The sequence below is a fragment of the Pomacea canaliculata genome, linkage group LG8, assembly GCF_003073045.1.
Source record: "Pomacea canaliculata isolate SZHN2017 linkage group LG8, ASM307304v1, whole genome shotgun sequence".
In the NCBI taxonomy this organism is placed as follows: Eukaryota; Metazoa; Mollusca; class Gastropoda; order Architaenioglossa; family Ampullariidae; genus Pomacea; species Pomacea canaliculata.
Genome location: NC_037597.1, coordinates 2,854,164 through 2,877,864, shown reverse-complemented (window position 1 = coordinate 2,877,864; position 23,701 = coordinate 2,854,164).

Here is a 23,701-nt window from a genome sequence, read left to right as displayed (position 1 = left end):
AACGAGTCGTACAGACCTGCTCCATCACAGAGAGAGAGAAATCACAACACCCAGGAATGCGGGCTTCGAACGACTGAGAGCGATGAGCTGTGGCAGGAACTTGAAATGTTTGTCTTTGACTGCCTTCCACACGGAGCCTGGTGTTGAGCTTGTGCTGCATGATAGGTTAATATTAGAGTTTATTATCTCTGTCTGTGTCCCTGAGGTGCAGTCATTATCCTCACCTCATCATGAGCTACAAACACACACAACAATCAACACAAACATGGCAGCGGATGTCCACGCTCACAAACAGTTGTGAATACAGTTCATGTCTTGCTGTTCATAAGAAATGTTGTTGTTCAGATACATATTGACATAGTAGCTTCCGCTCAAATTGTAAGACAGACAAACCCTCTATTTTATTTAGCAGGAAGAACTTTAGACTGACATGCTCTTTGCTGACATGTCTGGGACTCTTGACAGTGACATTGTCTCTACATGGACGCGCCATGTGACAGGTCAGTCTGATGGGAGGTCCAGAGACAGTTTTAGACATGAGCTTCCAGACAGACACACCTTTTTGTTTTTTGGTTTGTTTTTTTGTTTTGTTTTGCTTAGCGATTGAAACGCCCTCTATTTATTTATTTGTTTGAGGACAAAGCTTTTAGACTGATATTCTCTGGCATGGAGAAGCTGTCTACATAGCAAACTCTTCTGTGACAGCCTACAGATCGACTAACCCACAGTTTGACCTGCGAAAGCTTTCAAAACGACAGGTCTGCCCTCGTGTAATACATGTCAATGCTTTTTGTGTGACATTTTATTGTCCGACATTGTCTTGTCTGACATTTTATTGTCTGTCATTGTCTTTGCCTGATATTGTCTTGCCTGATTGTTTTCTGGTGTCAAAGACACACCTGTCGTAAAATATTGCAGGTGTGTTACACTAAATAGCGTCTGTAGCTCAATAAACAACACAGACGGTCTGTTTCCAACAAAGCAACTTATCAACATAATCATCTGATAAGCCAGCAAAAGTCAGCTGAACTAAGTGACTAATTAGCACTTTAACAGACTAACTGCCATTGTGTTGTTGTTTGTTTACCTGACCTGTGGATGCTGCGATGTTGTGAGAGGTCAACATGTTGTGGCTCCCTGGAACTTCGCGGGGAGTTCTCATTTCATTTCATGTGTCCGACGATTTATTTCCCTGAAAGCTGGCATTGTTCCCTGTCACCGATCGGAAATAAAAACTACAGGCTGAGAGATATTTATTTCCCAAAAATCTTAACTTGTGCGTCCAGCCGCAAAGATCTGTCGACAGTGATGTGTAATAACAGAACCTCACAACAGCTTTTTACTGACTGATGACAGATGCTGTCATGGTGTGGATATTTTTATTAATTATATTAGAGTATAATGGGCAGTGGGCAGTGTATTGTGGGTAGTTTGTAGCGTGCATTGTTGTTATGGTTGGCAATGTATTTGGCAGCACACAGTATATATATATATAGGGAGGTATGGTGTGTTGGCATTGCATAGTGTCCATAGTGTTTAGCTAAGTACTATCTATAGTACTATCTATAGTGCTATATATAGTGCTGACTGCATAGTCAATAGTTCAAGGCAAACCCTTGGAGTTTTCCAACCCAAAAGGACACAAGAACAAAAGCAGAGAAAGTCAGAAATTCCAGGTGAGAATGCAATCAAGTCGGTCTCGTGGAGACGGCGAGCACTTGAGGTGCGACTCCCGTGAGTCCAGCAGCCAGGATGCTGCTCCCGCGGGCAGCCTTTGAAGTGAACGCGAGAAAGCAGTACAACACCTGCATGTATCCATCACCTACAAACACATACAAACACAATCAAGCACGCATACACACATATATATGCATACTACAAACAAACGCACTTACATAAACATACACATACATGCACACACACGGACCGACACATGCATATTCATACTCGCACGCGCACGGGGAATATTGAACTGGTACAACGACTGGAGCTGTGAAGGCGAGCGCTGATGTTGCTATGGCGACAACGACTGTGTGAAGACATCGACGACGAAAGAAGACGACGCGGACATGGAACTCCTCCACGTCCATCCGAATGTTGTAGGCATTTTTTTTTTTAATCAAACTGTGACAGTAAAGATCTCTTAACAGCTGGGTACCCAGCCAACCAACTCTGCCACCATCAGTCCGCAAGCAAATAATCTTGAGGGGATTAACGGTTACTTTAATTATTACTTCGGGTGGCCGAGCGGGGTAGATGGGTCTGTAGTCCCGGCCCTGTCTTGTAGTCTTTGTGAGGTAGCTGTGAGGATGTGAGTGAAAGCATGCGCACAGAGCCTCCGACTAACGGTGTTGGCCGCCGACAATCGCGATGCTGCATTCCGTTAACGTCACGCCCGCCGCGGTATGACGCCAGCAGCTCGCGGCAGATAACGCGTCGTGCAGCGCGTGCAGCAGTTGTTCCGCGTCAGCAGCCGCGCACCTTGTCACTCACCGCCTACAGGTGTGATAAAGGTAAAAGCCACTAGTTCCACTTTTCTCATTATCAAACCACACCATCTACCCGTTCCTCTGAAGCGTAAACATCTCACGGCGGCCTGTCTCACAGGCGTTGTCCGGGTGGCGGAGCTACCATCGCACCGCATGTTGATCACAGCTCACGCTGCTCACTTTAATTTCAACCCCAGCAAAGTGCTGAGTAGCAGCAACACAGAGTCAGGTGAGTCTCACAACAACGAGTCTTGGAACCTATATTTCCGGATTACTTGGTTTGTTGACTGTGTGTCTAACCCTATATAGAGAGAGACAGAGAGAGAGACAGAGTAGTCAAACTGTAACCTCCTTCTCCCATTAAAAACTACAACTACATGTATTCCCCTGGTTTAAGCCCTAACAATCTAAGTCGCCAATAATAATTATAATTTTCATCATCATCATCTCAGGAGTGGAAGAGACATTGTCAAAACTATTTGTAGAAAGGAAGGGTGTTAAAGCTAGACTTGTAGCTTCCACAATCTATATGCATACACATCATCAGCAAACCGACATATGCAAAGCATGCTGGCGTTGCCTGGGTGATGTCCCGTGTCCTGACAGGCTGTCAGTGCTTAGTGCGGTTGCGGACCAGATCAAAGGGCGGCGCCAACTGCGGGCGACAGGTTGGAGTGATGGCGAGATTAATGTTCCGGTGCCGGCTGCCGAGTCTCCCCCTCTCTATGTGTCTGTGTGTGTGTGTGTGTGTGTCTGTGTGTATGTCTGTGTGTGTGTCTGTGTGTTTATGTGTGTCAAAGGGTGACCTATAACATCATTTGTTTATTTTGGAGCGACCAAGAAAACTTCTTATAACCAATAAAATAAAGATTAGCAGAACATACAAGGCATACAACATACAACTTCCCATGGACGAAAGGCATATTGAAAGTCCACAGGCAGAAAAAGGAAGCGAGGAATGGTGAGGGAGGTCAGGTAGAAAGGACAGGTAGAGCAGAGAGAGATGCGAGGCTCAGGACGATGAGCGCCTGGCAGCAGGTGAGGCGTTGATGAAGGAAGCAGCGATCAGCAGAAGGCAGCAGGGAGGAGATGGGCAGCACCGGCAGCAGGGATAATGGCCGCCACGGAAAGCTTGCTTTTCACCAGGGCAGCCCGCAAATTTGCTTACTTCTCTACTTCAAGTTGTAGCTAAAAAAGGGAGGGTATTCTGGAGGGCTGTAAGCCAGTGCAACTTATCAGTTCTCTCGTATCTTGGCGCAGCCAGCCTCGGCACTGACGTGAATGTAGCCCCAGACAACCGTTAGAATGCATGAAGAGAGGGAGGAAGAAAAAGTATTGGAGATAGAAAAGCCGGTCTGTGGATCTTCGCGATTGATATGAGAAAGTACTTTTCCCTCCTGACCTCTTCCACTTCTTTGTCTCTGTTACTGTCCTTCTCTCGCTCTTTCGTTCTTTCCCTCCCATTGTTGGTTATTTCCCTTTGCAGTTTTCCCGATTACCTACCTTTCAGTTTAAAGGAGTGTGGACATGAGGAAATGAGTGTTCATGAGCTCTTCTTTAAAGGTGAGTTACATTAGTTATTGCGTGGTGCACTGACAGAGACTCGGTTATCCTCTACTCCCCATTTCAAAACAACCTAATCATCATCAACAACAACAACAATGTCGTGATTGGCTCCCCACTACAAGACCACGTGGTCTGTCTCCAGAGAGGCATGCTGGAGTAAAATAATAATTGGTCTTTTGTTTGGCGCCGACCAGCCTCACAACACCGCGGTCGACATGTCCGCGCTGGGCTTTCCTCGCTTGTCGCTGGCCGATCGCCGCGACCGTTATCATCGCCGTCATCGTCACTGTGGACGCTGTATTCATTTACTTTGGTATCCACATCTAGCTCTGTGGCCGCGCTGCACGTGCTGTTGTAAATTGGTTCATTGAGTGGTGAATATTTTCATATCTGTCATCGTGGGACTTCGTGATTTCTGTTTTTAGCGTCGAGTCTTGATGGCGTGAGATACCAAACGGGTGGCGGTGTGAGTGTGTGTGTGAGGACACGTGTATTGTATGATGTCATACTAAATATCTTCAACATATTAGCTCGAGTCGTCCATCCTGTGCTTGCCCCCATGGTACACCTCGCTCCTTCACTATCATCGCAGCCTGATGGCGCCCTCGGCAGTCGCGGCCCTCGCCGTCCTGACAGAGGTTCTGGTCTCAACAACTTCCATGTTGTAGGGTGACTGATGGTGTCTCACCTGCGGACACAATGCTGCTGTGAGTCCTCTACCCGCATCGATCATCCCATTGGCTGTCATCCTTCGTGTCCTGTCGCCGCTTGTCACCATCAGAGCCATTGTTCTGACCGGGTGGCGGGTGTCAGTGACCGGTCTCCGTGCCGCGGACATAAAGCAGGCTCATCTGTAGGGGGCTCAGTCCTCCACTGGGGTGCACTGTCTGACAGAGGATTCTTTCGATGTGTGTGAGGAGAAAATTGGGGAGAAGGTGTCTGCACATGCAAGGTACACACTAATTAACTCTGCGTCATCACTCATTGCTTAATTAGCAGCCTGGGAAAACACTGATTAAGACAAGCCCTGATGTATCAATGACAGACACGGCTGCCGCCTGCTGCTAATGTGTCGCCAGTCAGCACAATTTTATCATTTTCAGAAATCAAGCTTCGCTCATTAGTAAGCCAGTTCCTCCTCCTAATCTCCGATGGCCCTGGTGGAAGATTGGTTATCAAAACTTCCGTTGCTCGAATGCTCAGATCCTGACCTTCTCTTCCATTTTGTGACAGAGTGACCCCTCCCTCACTTGTCTATCAGTCTATCACCAGTACTCTTCTATCAGAAAGGCAGTGTTGTGACCGGCATTCACTTCACACAAAGTCAGTCTTTCCTTCTCTCCTTCACTGGATTTTTCTTTTTTTCTCAACACACACACAACAAAATGACTTTAGTCTCTATTATCTCAGTTCCCGGTCACGTGACTACAATGGTATTTGTAAGCACACTGATGCAGACACGTGCATGCAGACACCGATGCCTGAGGCAGGATGGAAATTGCACAGTTTGTTCTCCTTGGATTCCTTGCAGTCTTTGTGTTCATAAACATTTCGTGTCTTCAAACAGCCATCATTGTGGTCCTCGTGGCCCAGCAGACCACTTCCAGTCCTCCAAGAAAGGTCAATTGAAAACATTTTTTCCTGTGCCAATCTGACAATTATTTCTTTAAAAATATTTATAATTCACAGAGTTTATTTTTCCTATGTGGAGATGAGATTAATTTGCTCAGAAAGCTGCAAGCGAACCGTCAGTTTAACATACAAGAAAGAACAGAATTAAACACAAGCAGCAAAGTCCGACAACTCAGTCACCAGCCTCTCGATACAGGAGTGTGCGAAAGTTATTTCCTTCCAAAGGTTTTCTTCAAAATGCCGGACTTCAACTTACCCACAGTTCGAAAAGAAAAGGCAAAGAATTTCAAACAGCATACAAAAAAAAAACAAAGGTGCTTTGAGAAATGTTCCTGTCTAGTAACATAGACAAGGGGAGAGCACTAACAAATCGATGATGCCAACTGAGACATTAGGTGTTCGAGTCCACAGTGAGCACTGCCATTCTTTCCTCCTTTTACCTGCTCACCTCGCCAACCACTTCTTGTCCTGACACCGATTAACGCTCGTCTAATTCAAACCTCATTTTACTCCGTCGTCAGCTGTATCGTCTGCTCTTTCCATGACGACTGATAAGGTCAGACACGTGAGATGCGAGGTCGTTCTCACCTCCATCTGTAGGTCTGTAACACCGGAATGCCAGACTGGAGAGGCCGCGAGAGGGCGCGTGCGTTGGCCACTTCTGCTCGAGGGTCTCTCCACACTGTTTCCGCGGACAGACCGAGTGTCTCGGCGGTGGTCAGGTCTGAGGACAGGACATTGATTGGCCTCCTCCCTCGCCGCCAGTTGGCAGTGAGGACGGGCGAGGGAGGAGGGTTGCTGCGGCAGCGACAGAGGACATCAGCTGGCCGCATCGGGACCCGCGACAGCAGATGAAAGCCAGGCCCACGGTTGGGGACTCGGAGACCTGAGGGGTCAGACTTGTTTTGTGGGACTCGACCTTGATGTCGCGTGACAAAAGGCGCAGACATTTGACACGACCGACCAATGACAAGCCGCAAAAAGGCATCAATTACAGACTAACTGAGGGGCGCAGAAACGGGCCGACCTTTACACCCCGTCACCCGGGTGTGTGCTGACTGATGAGACTCCAGATGGACATCGCCACCAACTTTGTGGGTTTTTTTTCTGTCTTTCTACTTTTCCTGTTCCTCTTTGGATTTTTTCCTTCTTCTATAATTTTTTTTTCAACTTTTTTAACTGTTGCCGGTGAGTTTCCGTGGCTAGATGTTTTGCCAGGAGAGACCAGTAGGAGTGGGCCGTTGTTTTCTTTGTCCGCCATGTCGGCCAATGGATGGGGTGCTGCCGAGTCACTATTGTTTTAATCTCGTTTTTCTCTACAGCTTAGCCTCGTGTGCCCGAGGTCCTTCACACGTGTGCAGGGTCGGAGCAGTGCACCCTGGGGAGTGGTGGGTTCGAGACCCTCGCCGACGCCCTGGCGTGACTCACAGAAGTCAGAGATTCTTCTAGAACTAACTACAGTGACTTGTACTAGTAAAAGCTATCACAGGGCTCAGCTGGGCTTTAATCTTCACATTACCAGCAACTGTGCGTTCACAAGGCAAGGAACGGTTAAATATTAATTAAGTCCTTCAAAAATCAACCAATAGAATGCGAGATCATCTTCCTGCTCACACTTAAAGGTCATGCTGCTCACCAAAAAGCCTTTAATTTGTAACCAATTAAGAAAAAATGATTTTCCCCACAAAAAAAAAAACACATTTCGTAATGACTTCTATTCGCATCAAAGCTGTGACCGGTTCCTGGGCTTGATTCGTGGTGGAGGCGCAACACGTCGCGACCACCTCTAACCAACATGTTGATAAAACAAATTCATGTTCCTCCCAATGTAGGTAGATGGACAATGCGGATAATATTAAGATGTGAAGGTCTAACACCTCGCTTCCAAACGACCTGAAAAAGGTCATGGGACGACCTCAACCTTCGGATAACTGAATAATGAGGACAATACTATACTGACCTTTCCCTCTTTCGCACATGAAAAATGGCGGAATGTCTGTTAAAGAAATCATCACATCTACTATGAAACTTCAGGAAGGCCAGAAGATGATCTCTGTCTCTCTATATATATATATGAGTGCGCGAGCACAAGCGCGGAGACATGCAGAGACAGAGATGAGGCGAAGGGGAGAGCAGCAAAAAGTCTGTTTCCTAATTTTAGCGGCTTTCTTGTCCCTGGCTGCTGGGTGGACCTCCACCCCTGTAGGAGGGAAGACAAGACTATGAGCATCATTAGTGGGCCGTTGAGATGCTGCATCCACCAGGGAACCAGTGGTTCCGGCTCAGCGGTAGGCAGGACATCGGTGGGTGTTTTGGCAGGAATTAAACCAATATTGCTCGTCAACAGCGATAAGAAAAAAACAAATCTTCTGGCACCTAGCACAGGCCGGAGGTCCAACATTCCTCAGCCAGCCGGGAACATCCCTGCAGGGCCCTTCATTAAGTCCGCGGGATACACTGGACTTGCTCCTCTCTGTTTTTTGAAGAAGCAAAACTCAATGTCTGTTATTTGGCAATTCTTGTCTGTTGGGTGATTTCATAACTTGCTGTTAGCTCCTCTTTACAACTTTGTATTCCTGCATCAGGTAAAGAAAAATGTTGTGAGTGTGTTACATAGAGGACTTCTGTTGGCGCATGTCTTCTGAAGAACAAATTGCAATATGGCATTAAAACACCACACAACATCACTGAAAATTATTATATAGATAAATTATAGTCATGAGATACCTTCTAAACAGTAAACCCACCTCTGTGATAAGTTTTAGGCAAAAGGAAATCAACTACTGAGGCCAAAAACAAACAGCCCGTAAGACAAAACTAAGTGGAAGTCGAAGGGAAAGAACGTGTCATCGATATGCCGTGCTTGTCGTCAATGGAGAACAGCTGTAATGTCAGCATCGATGATGAATTCCATGAAGTACTCTGTGCTAGCATTTGAAGTCTGGATTTATCGATGGAAGGATTCCTGTTGGACAGAAGATGTGGAGAGCTGGTGACAAAGTCTGTTCACAGAAAATGGTTTTTTCTCCACCAGAAGCACTCGGCGATGCTCTTAAAGTGTTGGTGAGACAACTCCTCGTCCTGCTGGGCTGCTGTGGAGGAGAGGTAGAGACGTTTTGAAAAAAAGCGAAATGATAAGACAAGTTATCGGCAAACACGCTGTCGACCCCGGGTACTATCTGCAGGTCTCATCAGGTGAGGTGTAGTTACCACAAATAGCTCATTGAACCAGCATGTGATAGGCTGTGAGATCGCAAACAACTTTCCGTGGCCAGCATAAAAAAAACAGCAAAAAAAAAAAAAAAAACCCACAAATTCCCAAATAATATTTTTTTTTAAAAACCTTTCGAGCTTACTGAATTCCTGTCTTCGTCCTCTTTCACTCACTACTCACCTCCTCCTGGGAGCAGGTATTGCAATGTCCTTGCGTGACTCGGACCAGAGATTAAACTAAAGGTAAGTTAGTTAGTTATGCCCTTCGCCCCTCCTGGTGCATAGGCCATCGACGACCGCCCTCCAACGCCTCCTGTCCTGGGCTACCGTCACCAGCTGACCCCATCCAAATCCGGTGAGCTTGGTGTCGGCGGCGAGGTCCCGTCTCCAGGTGTTTCTCGGCCTTCCTCGCTTTCTCTTTCCCTGGGGTTCCACGTCAGCGACTGTCTTGTGACGTTGGATGTTGGTTTCCTTAGGGTGTGTCCTAGCCAACCCCATCTTCTCCGCAGGATTTCCTCCTCTATGGGCTGTTGTTTCGTTCTCTGCCACAGGTCGGTGTTGCTTATCCTCTCTGGCCAGTGAATTCTGAGGATTCTGCGCAGGCACTGGTTGACAAACGTTTGGATCTTCTTCGTTGTGCCCTTGGTCGTCCTCCATGTTTCTGCTCCGTATAGTAGGACTGACTTGACGTTGGAGTTAAAGAGACGGATCTTTGTCGTGTAGCCTATGCTCCCGGAGCTCCAGACCTTTCCAAGCTTTATGAAAGCGCCTCTTGCCTTGTTAATTCTTGTCTTTACATCCGCGTCTGTCCCTCCCTGTTTGTCCACCACACTCCCGAGGTAGGTAAAGGTGTCGACTTCTTCTAGCGGCTCCCCATCCAACCTGATTGGCTCTTCGCAGTCAGTGTTGACCTTCAGGATCTTGGTCTTGCCCTTATGGATGTGTAGCCCCACTTGTGCCGAGGCTGACTGGATCTCTGATGTCTTTTCTTGCATCTGTCGGTGGCTGTGGGACAGGAGTGCCAGATTGTCTGCAAAGTCAAGGTCGTCTAGTTGGTTCCACAGAGTCCACTGGATTCCGTTTCGCCTTTATTTTTAGATGAAGGTAAGTGTGTGGTGAGTAACACTAACAACACCTTATCCTCACTCACTCAGTCACTCACTGTGGGATTCAATATGGAAATAATGGTATTACATAGATTGAAAGATGGATGAATAAAGCATATATGAATGTATATGTATATACTTGAGTAGGATGGCGCGAGTTTATCTGAAAGAGAGAGAGAGTGCATTAGAGAGAGCGATAGAAAGAGAGGCAGACAGGGAGAGAGACAAAGAGAGATAGAGGGAGTGAAAGATGGCGCGTGGAGCTGCGGAATTCCTCAGACCATTCCTGATGCTCGCTGTGTTCCCCGCGGTCCGACTCGTGTTTCTCAGCGAGCGGATCAGTTACAACGAGAGAACCAGACTTCGGCCTCGCAGTGGCCAGAAAGTTGTGCCCCACCACCTCACTCCCCACCCCTACACCCCCTGGCTGGCTGACTGGACGGACGGTGCCTTGAGAGGCCAGGACGACTGCAGGAGGGGCAGGAACTGTGGGGCCCGAGTGGTATCGCACGCTGCAACACCTGACAAACCCTCGCCGCCTGTCTCCTGCGCCGGCCCTTTAACGTCTGTGACGTCAGCCACTGTCTATCTCCTGCGCCGGCCCTTTAACGTCTGTGACGTCATCCACTTATCTCCTGCGCCGGCCCTTTAATGACTGTGACGTCAGCCACCTGTGTCCTGCGCCGGCCCTTTAACGTCTGTGACGTCAGGCACCGCCTCTCTTCCAACGGGACAGGATGATTGGTGGGTGACCGTCTTTCGACCAATCAGATTCCATTATTACTATTTTCCGTGAAGCCCGAGACTTCTTTCTCATCCACTGACGACAGAAAAAATCATTTTTCTGACAATCATCGCTGGTGTCTGTTCTTTCTCTCCGTCATAATGTGCACTGGCCACAGAGGTGGCAACATCCTGTTTGGATTTAAATTCTGACAATTCGCCGTTTCTAGATTATTGAAAATGGTGAACGAGTTTTGTTGTCTCCCCTACAGCTGCTGTATCCACCTCCACCTTGTGTCCTCCTCACTCCTGTAACCTCTTTGCACTAAACTGAAGAATACTGTAAGTTGAAGTTGCTTTCAGCCCACCTACGCCCTGGTGCCTCATATACAACATATACAGCATCTATCACAGGCTTTTTTGTTTGGGTGGGAGGGGAATATTGGCATCATCTTCCTTGTGTGTTTTTCTTGATAAAACAAATGATGGGGTCTCACGAGATTTTTTATGAATGATGTGTGTTTGGGAGGAGTTGTTGTGAAGCCACTGGTGGGGAGTCATAAAGAGACAAAGACTAGTAATGGACTTTGGGGCGAATGGGAGGTCGTGTGCTCTCTTCTGGTCTTTGTGCTGAGCCCTTGCCTTAAAGAAGGTGTTGGCGGACATGTTTGCTGGACATACTTTCTGATGTGCTTTGCCCGAGGGCTTGAGACCAGCGCTTCTCGTGCACTGATGAGAGGCTGACAGGGAGATGTGGGCACAGAGTTGGATGGTGTTGGATGGTGGAGGTGACTGTGTCACTTTGTATGTGGAGCTTTTGTTCCTGTCATCTTAAATATTTACATAGATACACGTGTACGTGAGCAAGACTTTTGTATCATGGAATAGAATGAAATGAAAATTATGCAAATTTAACTGGACAATGCGCAGTTTCAAGGGGAAGGTTTCCAGTCCAACCGTTAGATTGGCATGAAGTAAGGCTTACCTTGCTGCATGTGAGATACCAGTTGCTAAATGCATTGTAAAATTGATTCTTACATAAGCCAACTGAAATACATTTTAAATATCAGTTGATAATAGCTTATGTCCAAATGCTTCATGCTAAGACCTGGCGATGTGGATATCATGCAATGGGATGTACATACAAATTAAATGAACTAGAGAACAAAATTCAAGGAAAGAGAGAAAAATAACTAGGAGTGGGGGAGGAGAGATCACTGGTATCCTTACAACTCCAGACCAACCTTCAATCTGGGTGGGAGACCTGGAAGAAGCAGAGAGATGTTTGATGTGTGAGCAAACACTCGCCAGGTCTCAGCTGAGGACGACACACACTGTGGAGATGGCGAGACAGAGAAGCCAAATGGTTCTGTCAAACTTGCAGCATCCCAGTCCATTGAGCAGTGATGGGCCCTGATGTCGTCTCACATCCGCAGCAGGGGATGGCGCAGGGCGCTGCTGTCGCTCCGTCTCTTTGATGCAGCGCGTGCTCGTCCCCGCAGAGTTGTCCTGCAAGTAATGGCGGCCAGATTTACTTCCCCTGATGTTTGTTTTGCTCCATCTTATCGCCGCGACTCGGTGATTGCTGCATTTGTAACAACTTCACCCCCATCCGTCACAAGACCGATCCCCGCCGGAGAACTGTCCAGAAAATTCGCGGCACAAAGGGAGAGAATCTGTAAGAAATCCGAAGAGAACTATCCTTGGTGTGGGGAGACCACCCAAACTTTCTCGGGGAAGTCATGGAATTCATCTGTAACTTTTACTAGGTGTAGTAACTGACAAAACTGAGGAATAGTCTTGCTACACACCCCTCGTCTAACACGATGTTAATGTTTTGATAAAGGTTAAAGGTCGTACTAATGCCAAATAGAAAATATTGCATGACAGATCGCGTTCACATTTACACTGCTTTATTTAGTTTGGAAGAAAATTGAGACTTATTCTACTATCCTTGTAGTCTGATGTAAACACAGCCATATTAGAAAGAAGTAAGGATATGTATATGCATATATGCGTGGCTGCGTGCGTGCGTGTGTGCGTGTCCTGCGTTACTATGCGCGGTGCAGGTGCTGTTTGTGTATAAGGCTACCCTTGTCAGATCATTTTTGGAGATAACAGCTTTTCAAATGAATAAGTTGGATTTAAAGAAACATTCCTTATGCTAACAGAATATTTTTACAAGGTTTATGAAGTGAGGACTATCTTTCCAATCGCACCGATTGATCTCTTTCCAGGTTTTTATACATTTTCACATTTTCTGTCTTCCTTCGGATGTCTTCAGCACTGCACAAGTGTTGAGCAATGTTTGTGAAGAATCTGAAGACATAATACACACTAAGTGGATGTTATTGGGAAAAAGCCTGTCACCAATACTCAATGTTAAGTGCGGTATATTTTGAAATATTCTCCTCAAAGCTTCAGTTATCAGTTCCCCTCTCTCAGCTCCTTTACACGCGATGCCATAGTACAGGTGCAATCCAGGTGTAGTCCAGGTGTTGTCAAAGTGCATCTGGGTTCAGCTTCCTTCCTCAATGCCCATCATTTTATCTGCTGATCTCGTTTTCAATTGCACTGCATTTTCTGTTGCTGTGTGATGTCTGAAATGTTGCAGGACGATCTGTTAGAACCCAACCTCGCCATTTCCTTTCCTTGTGTCAGATGGTATCAGCTCGTCCGACAGGACTGTGTCTGTCTTGGCAGTCGTCTGTCTGTCTGCACGCTCCTCTGTCTGTGTGTGTGAAACAGGAGACACACCTGCCAGTGTGTTTGTGTGCGTGTAATCGTCAGACTATCTCCAGACAGGGAATATTAAATGCCGCTTGCCATGTTCCCAGCGGAACCTCTATGCCATGGTCAGTGCCTCTAATGATGATTGTCTGCTGCCATTAAAAGCTAAAACTCCATCTCTCACAGGTGGTTAACTCCAGCCACCGCCCTACACGCCGATCGCATTCCAAGAATAAAAAGAATTTTGCGGCAATATTCGTGTCGCCTAGGAGTTAGCTTACAAGCACTAAGTGCACGGCCAGACAATAGGAATGTTTGTCTGTAGACTGGAAACAACACTATTCACAGTGGCTTTGCTTATTTACAGCAGCTGAGGTGAAAAGCGAAGATCCGACATTAGCCAGAGTGCTGCCCCTTGTGGTGTACCCCGTGATGTAGTCATGTTGAGGCTGTTGCTTCCTTTAGCCACTGACTGCCAGACTGTCAGCACAACGGATGTTGGCACTAGTCTCCCACCCGTAGTTGTCATCATCCGTTGGACGGGTGGCGGTGTAGTTCATTTACTTTGCGTCCAGTGCATTCTCAATAAGTATCAATAGGCGTGTCTGGTGGTGAGAAAGGGAGATTATTTCCTGAGTGGCGAAAGCGGAGGTGTTACCTTCTCTTGCTCAAATGTTTAACAGATGGCGTTCACACGCACATTATTTAGGCGCCAAAAGTCGCACTTTTTGGTTATTCGTTACCAGATCACGGCGCTGGATTGTCTCCCTTTGATGGGGTAATTCTGTTTCTACAATCCCGTTCACGGAAGACATCACGTGGGAAGAACAGGAAGCTGTAACATTCCAGGGTAATGCAGTGCTCCAATCAAACCCTCGCATAAAGATCAACGAGTAAGGGAGACAAGTGTTGCTGGAATACCCCGGTTACATGCTCTTCCAGAGACGTAAGGATGGAAGAAGTTCCAACTTCATTCTAATTTCTCCTGACGACAAAAAGCAAATTACCCGACACATGCACGTGCGATCTGCATAATGAGCGAACATTTGAAATTCATTCAGTGCGCAATGGTTTTCGAGAAGTTGGTTCCCGTAATGTCTTCAAAGTATATTGAATGAAATTCCCACTTCTTCCTCATTACATGCAAATGTGAACTGAATAACATCGAGATGAGCGTCGACAGAGTGCAAGCGCGTGGGTCATCGTGTCATCGCACCTCACGTGCACCAACACGTGCTTCACAGATTAGCTGGTCTCCATGCTGCAGTCTTACAGGAAAGACAGAGGAAAGTAGTCTGTGGTAGAGCACAGGTAGTCTGTGGTAGAGTTCTGTGGAGTATTGCACTTGCCGTCACCTAGATACAGTGGACCACTCGCGTTCACTGCCCCTACGACCACGACTCTGGAATTGTTTTAACTTTGTTTTGCCTTTTTGTTAGAAATGTAAATACATCGCCAAAAATTGCAGGTACTAACCTTGGAGCTACTCATCAGATCGCTGCAATTACAAGATATAAACTCGGGGTTAAAAAATATTTTTAAAGGTACAATTCCCAACACTAAACTTGAGTTGCTCAGCATTGGGTGGCACCGCACCTGCTGGCGGCCGTTTGGTCTCCCCTTACCCTCCTAATCACATCATTGACTGCCAGCCTCCTCCATCACCACAGGCTTCCTCCCTTGTCCACCATTAAACACAAATAGACACAGAAACAACTCTGCACGAGCAGCAGGAAGAAGTAAGTTATCTCCCGTTGTGTGCGTGACCTCTCGTCAAGTGAAGATTCACAAGACTTGTCAGACTTTGTCATTCCGGGAAAGAACCTCTACAGTCAGTAATCAAAGATGGCGACAGGAAGACGACGGGGTTCGCGTGGCAGTCACGAGAAATATCATTGTGTAGGCAAAATATTCCCTCGGCGTGTTTCCAGAACCGTCTTCAAGTCGGCCACACAGCTTTGTTCATGGCGATCCCACCAGTGATTTAGTATCGTTGTTCTTCTTTCTTTTTCTTTCATTTAAGTCCCCGTGTGTTGATGAAATGTTTTTTAACTTTACCCACCTTTCTCGTAACTTAATATTGAAAACGCGCCAAGCTTCTCTGGTGATGAGATTTATACGATCGCTGAGATGGGGGTTGAGGAGGGAGGAACCGTCGGCTGCCCGCTGATTGCCACCTACTGCGACAAGTTTTTAACAAGACCGTCGACCCGCGCCGAGAAACGGATTTTTTGCTGGTCACAATCAGACAGACCGCACGGTCAGATCCCAGGACAGAATAAGAAATTCCCCAACCTTAAAAAAAAACACGTGACAGCGCGCGCGAGGAATAATCAAGAAGACAGCACTTGCGCATGCGTGAACCTTGACCTCCTCGTTTATTTGTCAGTGAAAAGGAAGTGGGGGGAAAAAAGATTAAAGCATCTTTCTCTTTTTTTAGGTGCAGCAAAATATCGAGCAGTACAATCAAACCTCCTCCTAGCTGGGGTGGGCTGGGTGGGCTGGGTGGGCTGGGTGAGTCAAGAGAGGTGAGAGGTCGGGTGTGACGTGTGGGAGGTACCGGCTTCTGAGTCATTATTAACTCTTTTATGAGTTAAGACTGGGAAAATGACAAACAAATTTCATGACATTAGAAATTTCTAATACACAAGCAGCAAGCTTGATAGCTTCCATTCACACTTTTCCAGAAGGCGACACAAAATGTACTTGGTTGTGTGTGAAGCACCATCGGGCCACCAGGCGGACCTCGGAGGCCATGTTGACGAGTAGTATACTCTCGGGCATGCCAAGACTTTCAACTCCATGATCAGCTGTGTGAAGATGTCAGTCGGAGAGATGCAGGCGGAAGCACTCTGATGAAAGAAAAACGATCAGGTCTGGGCTTTTCTATGGTCTTCTCAGACGACTTTTTCTAGTTACCATTCCAGACATGACTTTGACTGGCGTCTGTCTACAGGGTACCTGAGACATTACCTCAGCCTGTCCCTGTCTCCACCTCTCCCCCTGGTTCTTCCTCCCTCTCTCACTCAGACTCTTATCATGGGCATACTGTGTGGATGAGGTTCGGTGACCCCACTCCACTCTCCCTTTTGTGAAAAAATCGCATATTTGCTTATAATTTATTAACTTTTTAAGCAATTTCCGGTGGATAAGCCTTTCTGTCACAGTCGGGATCTGTTGTTCAGTGCCCTGTGCACTCACTCCCTCCATATTTCATGGCACAGTGCCGGGGTCTGTCGTGTCTACTAAGCTTACACTCACAACCACATGCTGTCGAGTGCTCGCGAAACATTTGTATCTGCATTGTGACAATAAAAATGACAGGTCCACTCTGGTGAGCTGCGATCTCGTGTTTGATCAGCTGGTGTTCAGAGTTTGGATATTTCGTTGGCTGCTGTTGAAAAAATAGGATAAAATCTCCAGGGTGTAGTGTTTGCAAGCTTGGGACAGGCAACTTTGTAGAAATGCGAGCTGAGAGATGCAAGATGTTGCTAGCAGTGTGTTTGTTGACTTGTTCAATATCTTGATGGCAAGATAAGCAGAGGTCAAGTCCACTGACTGTGTTAACCTGTCTAACATTTCATTCCGACTGCTCAAGCGTCTGTGTTTACATGTATGTATCTATATGCTTGTCCGATTTTATTGAAACAAAACTGCGGGTTGGTTCCTAATGCCGCCATGTCTGTGTACATGTTCAGTGAAAATACGCAAACGAACCGTAACTCGTGACGCAGGAGGAAAGACAACTCCGTCACGATAGTGCTCTGTGCTCAGCTCTTCCTCACTGTACCCATGTTTGAAATGTTGTGGCATGATCGACAGATCCACGATAATGACCACACTTTGTATTTCAAGTGGATTCTCGTGCCAGATGGGTTAAAGGACACTACTCATGGCGGCTGGTACCAAGGCTGTCAGACGCCATCATAGATAATATTGTTGTAGACAAAAACTGTGAGTGAAAAGGACTCAGCACATCAACATCTACATCTATCATTTAAACTTAGTGTACACGTGTCATTCCCTTTAAACTCTAAGCCCTCGTCTTGTCTGTCTGTGTCGGAAGTAGGCAAACGGTGAAGTGATGACAGCCAAAAAGCCCTTTAATTAGCGGGCCAATGGCGGCCATCTTGCGGCCCCCTAGTGATGTCCCAAGTTCGTCCTGCCCGCAAATCTCGCAGAGCAGGTCACTCCGAACTCGGAGTCAGATCACTCAAGGGCAGGCAATCGAAATCCGCCATCCCGTGCTGAGTTGAGTTTATCTGGCTTAGGCATTTATATTAAATTTGTCTGTTCATTCCCAGCGTGTTCTTCCCACGACAGTCAACCTCCCTGGCGCGACCTTGACCTACACGAGGTGACGGGATGAGCGTGATTCATGGTTCTCTTCATCGCGCGGGGCGAAGGTCACTTGGAAACGACGAGAAATGAGGAATGGTGCTCGCGGGGTTTCTTCCCTTGCTGTCAATATGGACACAACAGCTGGCGCTCAGCGCACATCTCGTAAGCACGCAACGACTAAGTGTCATGGCGGACCGGAAGTTGCCTACTTCACGGAGAGGGTACGGGTAGGCAATGAGCACAAACTGCCCAATGTATACTAAGGTATTAATGAGGTTTGTGCTCCAAGAGAGTTTACAGCAAAGATGGAGGAGGTGGTTGTGACGTGGGTGTTACAGGTTATGTCACAGAAAATTAAAGGAAAACACTTCCAATTTTTGGTGATCGGATCGAATTCATTTTAAAATGATAATAATTGCCAAAATAAGAGTACGTAAATGCATAATTTTTATGATGTAATCCTGTACTCGAAGGTTCTGTGGCATGCAAGTAGTATTTGTCACAGTGAGTGTGGCTCACTTCTCTGCACGCCTTCTAGTCAAACGAAGAAACGTCGCTCAGGTTCTTGTGTTCAAGAAGTGATTTTTACCCAGAAAATGAAACAGTTGATTTTGGAATACAGCCCTGTAGGTCTGAATTTTTTTAGAAGCATCAACTAACATTTAAAAAACGTAATTAAATGATCCAAACCAAATCTTTCCCACATCAAAATTTAATGGACAACAATCGCGGTCATTGCATTATTATAAGTTGTATTATTATTGATTCTGTTACTGCATGGGTGCATTAGAGTTACTTTTTTCAGTAGTAGTATTGTTAATAAAATATAAACACACTTCAAAAGTGAGTTTTTCTAAGCTCCTGTAATTTTTTTTTTTATTTGAAAGTAATTTTCCAATTTTTATTTTTATTTTATAGTTCAACTGTCTGAGAATGTTTTCACCATTTAAATATAGCATTATAAAAATGTGCTACATATTCTCAATATAAAAACTTTAGTTACCTGCATGCAAAATTTGCTATTGACTTACTCGCACGTGTTCCCGTTAAAGCTCTTTAAAAAGTTATATTTCTCTAACATTTTCAGCGGCTCTCAAAAGGCGCTCGTGTTGTCCTTTAAGTCATCGTGTTACAGGACAGGTTGGAGCAAAGGTTTGTTGTCATGTTTGTTCTGCAAGATATATTAGAGGAAACGCTTGATGACAACCGTGGCAGGCCGGTATGTGCGATGAGAGGCTGGCGAGGAGAGGAAAAGTCATCTGCCACATGCCGAGCGGCCACCGAGGGCTCGGGTACGGGTGTCCGCGCCACCCCGACGTTCCGGAGCTACTCATGCACAGCAGCAGTGGTCTGCAGTAATTCATGCATACAAACAATGTTCGATAGCGGTCACAGATGTGCTTTGTCTTCCTCGGTTTACCAGATTTTTGAAAGTTCAACGCATCGGGAATATTTAGCACAGGAGAGAGCCGGCCATTCTGCATGGAAGGGAATCGCAGAAATAATGGAACGAAAATGCCAGTCGCCTCCCGCCTTCACCCACTCAAAAAAGCAAAACAAAACAATTCACTAAAATTGTATTTCGAGTGAGGTGGGAGGGGCAGAGAGTGAGGATCCCTTGGTGTGCATTGCCCTCTATAGAAACAAAACATGGATGACCAATGAAATGTCAGATTAGATGAAAGCATTCGTGCATGCATGAATCATTGAGCGTGTGTTTGAGAGAGAGTTTACAAGAGGGAATTCAGTAAGCACAAAGCATTTATGTCTGTGCAATAATCGGTCTAATAATAATAATGATCGGTTTGTGTTTGGGTCTACTTTAGGAACAGACAAGACAAGGGAGTTACCTCCACTGATTCCCCTATTGCTGCTGATGTATTTAACTGCCACCTGGTCTGAAGAGGACCAGTTCTGGTTTTAGAATCACTGGAAGGGTGGAGGTGGGTATTTGCACGCCTTTTATTCCACTCACTCCGTTTTTTTTCGGGGAGGGTTGACGGGGGCTAGAGCAGTCCGGACAGGTAGCTGTAGGTGGATGATGAACACCTGCCTCAAAGATCTCACCTGTGTATTTGTGCAGACTTCTAATGCAAGTGCTACAATTGAATCGAGAAAAAGAAGAGAAATACCGAGATATTTAGATATTCAGTCCTTTTATTTGAGGTATCTTTAGTCGAGAATGGGTGCTGGTCACAAATGTTAGCTTGGGTGTGTGTGTGGCTGGGGGCGGGGACTAGTGAGAGAGAGAGCGGACGGTGGGAGGGGAAGGTGGAACGCATACAGATACACATGGGCGTGTAGTTTTCTTTTATAACTTTAGGAACACACAGCATTAAGAGAAAGAAAGAAAAACTACGCCTACACCTCAGTAATTTGCTTCTTTTCGTCTTTCCTTGGACTCTGGACAGAGTTTCATCAAGGACCTGGCGGACCACTCCTAGGACTCTCGAGATCTCGAGGCGCAGGTGCTCACCTTTGTCCGGCAGGTGTGCGGGTGGTCAGCGGATCTCGCCGCGGTCAACAGTTGCTTTGAAATCCTCAGCGGACAGGTGGGCGGCAGTCCACGCAGCCTGTTGACTCTGGCGACGTCACAATAGGGGTGAGAGGTCAGGTGTGGGAGGTGAACAAGCCTGCTGGAGCTGGCGCCCTCTGTCGGCTTGGAGCCGCCGGCACTAATGAAGGTACTGGCGCGTCACGTGACATCTTCGACCTTACACAAACATCGACGAGTATGCGTTGACCTCTTAAATTAACTGACACGTCTCTTCGCGGTGGGTCTGGTGCACTGTACCCGCCCGAGTAATTGGCCTTGACGGTGACTTCATTGCCCTCACCAGGAATCATCAACATCACTTCTGTCGTCGGCTGAGGTGGTCGTCTGGGGCAGGGAGAGAGGGGATGATAAGAATACATTCTTGTACTTTTAGGTCCTAGCAGCGGTCCTACACTCCCAGGATTCCTTCTCCTTCCTTCTTGACACCTACCCACTGTACCCACTACCCTGTGTACTGTCCAGTATTCACCTTAGAAAGTTTTTAAGAATATTCATGAGCACTAAGACCTTACCTGGCGGTGGACCATCAAAGCCTGTGGACACAAGCCTGGTGTCCAACTGCCAACTATGTCCCAAACTCTACTTCAATGGTCGGCACAAAGTGTATGCAAATACAGATTCCTTTTTAATTTATAAAGAACTTGAATTGATCAAAGTGTCTGCTACTGTGTTTGCTATTCTGGCCATTCAGGATTTTCCTTCCGAAGACAAGCGACCACCGGCGGCGATGAGCGCAAACTCCGCCATTTTGTTGACGATGTTGAAAAAGCATCATTGCGACCTCCGACACATAAACAAGCGTGGACTGTTCGTTGACCTCTCACAGGTCACTGAGCGGTAGGTGTGTGTGAGCATGCGTGTGTTTCTGCACGTGCTGGAGGCAGCCACCCGTACCCGCAGCACGCTGACGGTGTAGTCCAGACGGCGACGACGGAGCCGAGGTGTAAGTAGCATCGGCGCAGTTCTCAACTGTTATTCCTCATGAAACCTTTCTCCACCCTGAGTGCAGCAGGCGGCTAGCGGCGGGTGGCGCTGACAGCAGAGAAGGAAACGAACTGGTCACGTGATACAAACCTGTTTCTGCCAGTGACTGGTAGGGGAACACCAAGGGAATCATCCAATGAGCTCCGTTACTGTAACATTAACGACAGGCCGCGGACTTTGTCCATCTGTTTGTCAGTTTGTTTATAAAAAATATTCCAGAGCTAAATTTAATTCGCATTTAAGATGAACATGATGTGTTGAGCACAATGCGCTGAGATGACAACGATGTATTGTGATGATCAAGGAGATGAGCCCGATGTCAGACGATGACGACGATGTGTGGAAGCAGCCAGTAGCCGACATCAGCGATGTTTTGTCCAAATTCACTTTCCTGCAGCTGAGTGTCGGAAATGTTTTGTGAAGCTGCTTCTCGTCTGCCAGGCGGCTGTGAGGCCCGAGAGGGTGTTTGAAGACTTAAGAATGTCTAAGTGTCTGGATCTTTAACAGTCATCTCCTCCCCTCCTGTTGGAAACAGAGCCGCAGGCTGTGGGTTCTGAGTGGGCGGCCAGGTACACCAAACATGGCGAGCAATTTGATTCTGTTATTTTGACAGAGCATGAGTGAGTGCTTCATATGGCATCAGGACTTGCTCTCCCCCGCCTTCCAGTTCTCTAACGGCTTCTCCCCTCTCTCTCTCCGCCCCCACCCTTGCCTAGTCAGACCTGAAGGTCTCTACCGGTCAAATCCACAGCACGAAGGCGCGAGGACGGGATAAATGAGATCCTGGGCCAAGTCTGATCGCTCTGGATTTCTGCTTTAAGTCCGCAAGATTTGGGGTCGTCTAGGGCCTGATTGTTCTGGAAGGGAGGGGGCACACCGACGACTAGCAGGGCCTGCCCCCGAGCTTAAGGACCTTTTAAAGTGAGTAACTTCTCCCTGGTGTCAAGCGACAATTTGGCCTGAACATCGGTGCCTTCATTGTCCCCTTCGGCTTTGGGAACAACAGGAGGTACTGTGACTAGTCTGCATGGGTGAAGTCATCAAATCTTTCATTCCTGCCCAACGTCCTGGCGCCTTCTTCTCCTCCCCTCGTCCCCACCTTCCCACCCCGCTCATCCACTCGATACACGGGGTGTAGACGACCTCCGACTCCTACACAAATAAATGTGTCTCCAAGTGTAGACAGATGGATGTAGTCACTCGCACCTGCACAGGTCCATGTTGTTTTGTCCAGTGTAGTCATTACGATACAACAATAAAATAAAAACTCCGCCTCCTTCTGTCGAGGGTCTTGCTCAGTAACGCCGTCCCTCTGCTGCACGGCTGTCCGACCGGCCGCGTACGCCGCTTAGGCAGTGACTCATTGCTGTGGAAAGGGAAGAAAAAAATCGAGATTAGAGGACAAGAAATTGGTAAAGGAGAAAAAGGAATAAAATGTGATGCATGCGTTTTGTCTGATTTGGTCCGTGATGCACATCAGCTGTAAAAATGGTTTACACGATTTTTATTGTTTGGTTTTATTTTTTCTCTTTGAGCATCGGTGAGACTCCAAAACATATACAAGCTTGTCATCTATGGTGATTGTCATCTCTTTGTGGACTGACATTTCCAGACTATGGTGTGTTGTTTGTAGGTTTGTCTGGTCTTCCACCTCCAGTCTGCTCGGTATGAGTCGGTGCACGAGCCTCCACTTCAACAAGAAGGAGGAAAACCCTGAAGGACTGGAGGCGCCACAACATTTTCAGACAGTACCACATGGGCCAAGCTCGCCACCATCATGGCTTTCACTGCCATTATCGTCTTTCCAATCATCATCTCCGCATCTCCACGGTCCTCTCAAGTCGTCCTCAGAAAGTCTGTAACAATGCTTCAGGCGATAAGGCTAAGATCGGATGGTTCTCAGCCTCCTGCTGACCAGCATAGGGTCACCTCCACACGAGGGCGAGTTGCCATGTTGCCTTTTGTCCACGGTGACCTGGCTGACCTTTCCGAACATGCGCACAGCTCAGTAGATGAGATCTCGTGAGATACACAAGCTTCGTATTCAGGGAAGACAAACAGCACGTGGTCAGTCAGCCCTGAACACTGTCCCCCTTCTTCCCCACACCCGGTCCGTGAACATCCGGCGAACACATTCCCTTCAGCACCATTCTGTTTTCCTCCTGAAGATTAATGGCCTCATTTCACGCCTGTGAGTGTATCTGTGGCCATTAAAATGATCGAGTGAGAGAGGGGGAGAGAGAGGGAGAGAGAGAATGAAGCAAAGAGAGAAAGAAGAGCGAGAGAAAGTGTGGCTAGTGTAGAGAGCTCATGGAATGTACATTCTGTGGACCGTCTACTTTCTGTCTTGTTACTGAGCA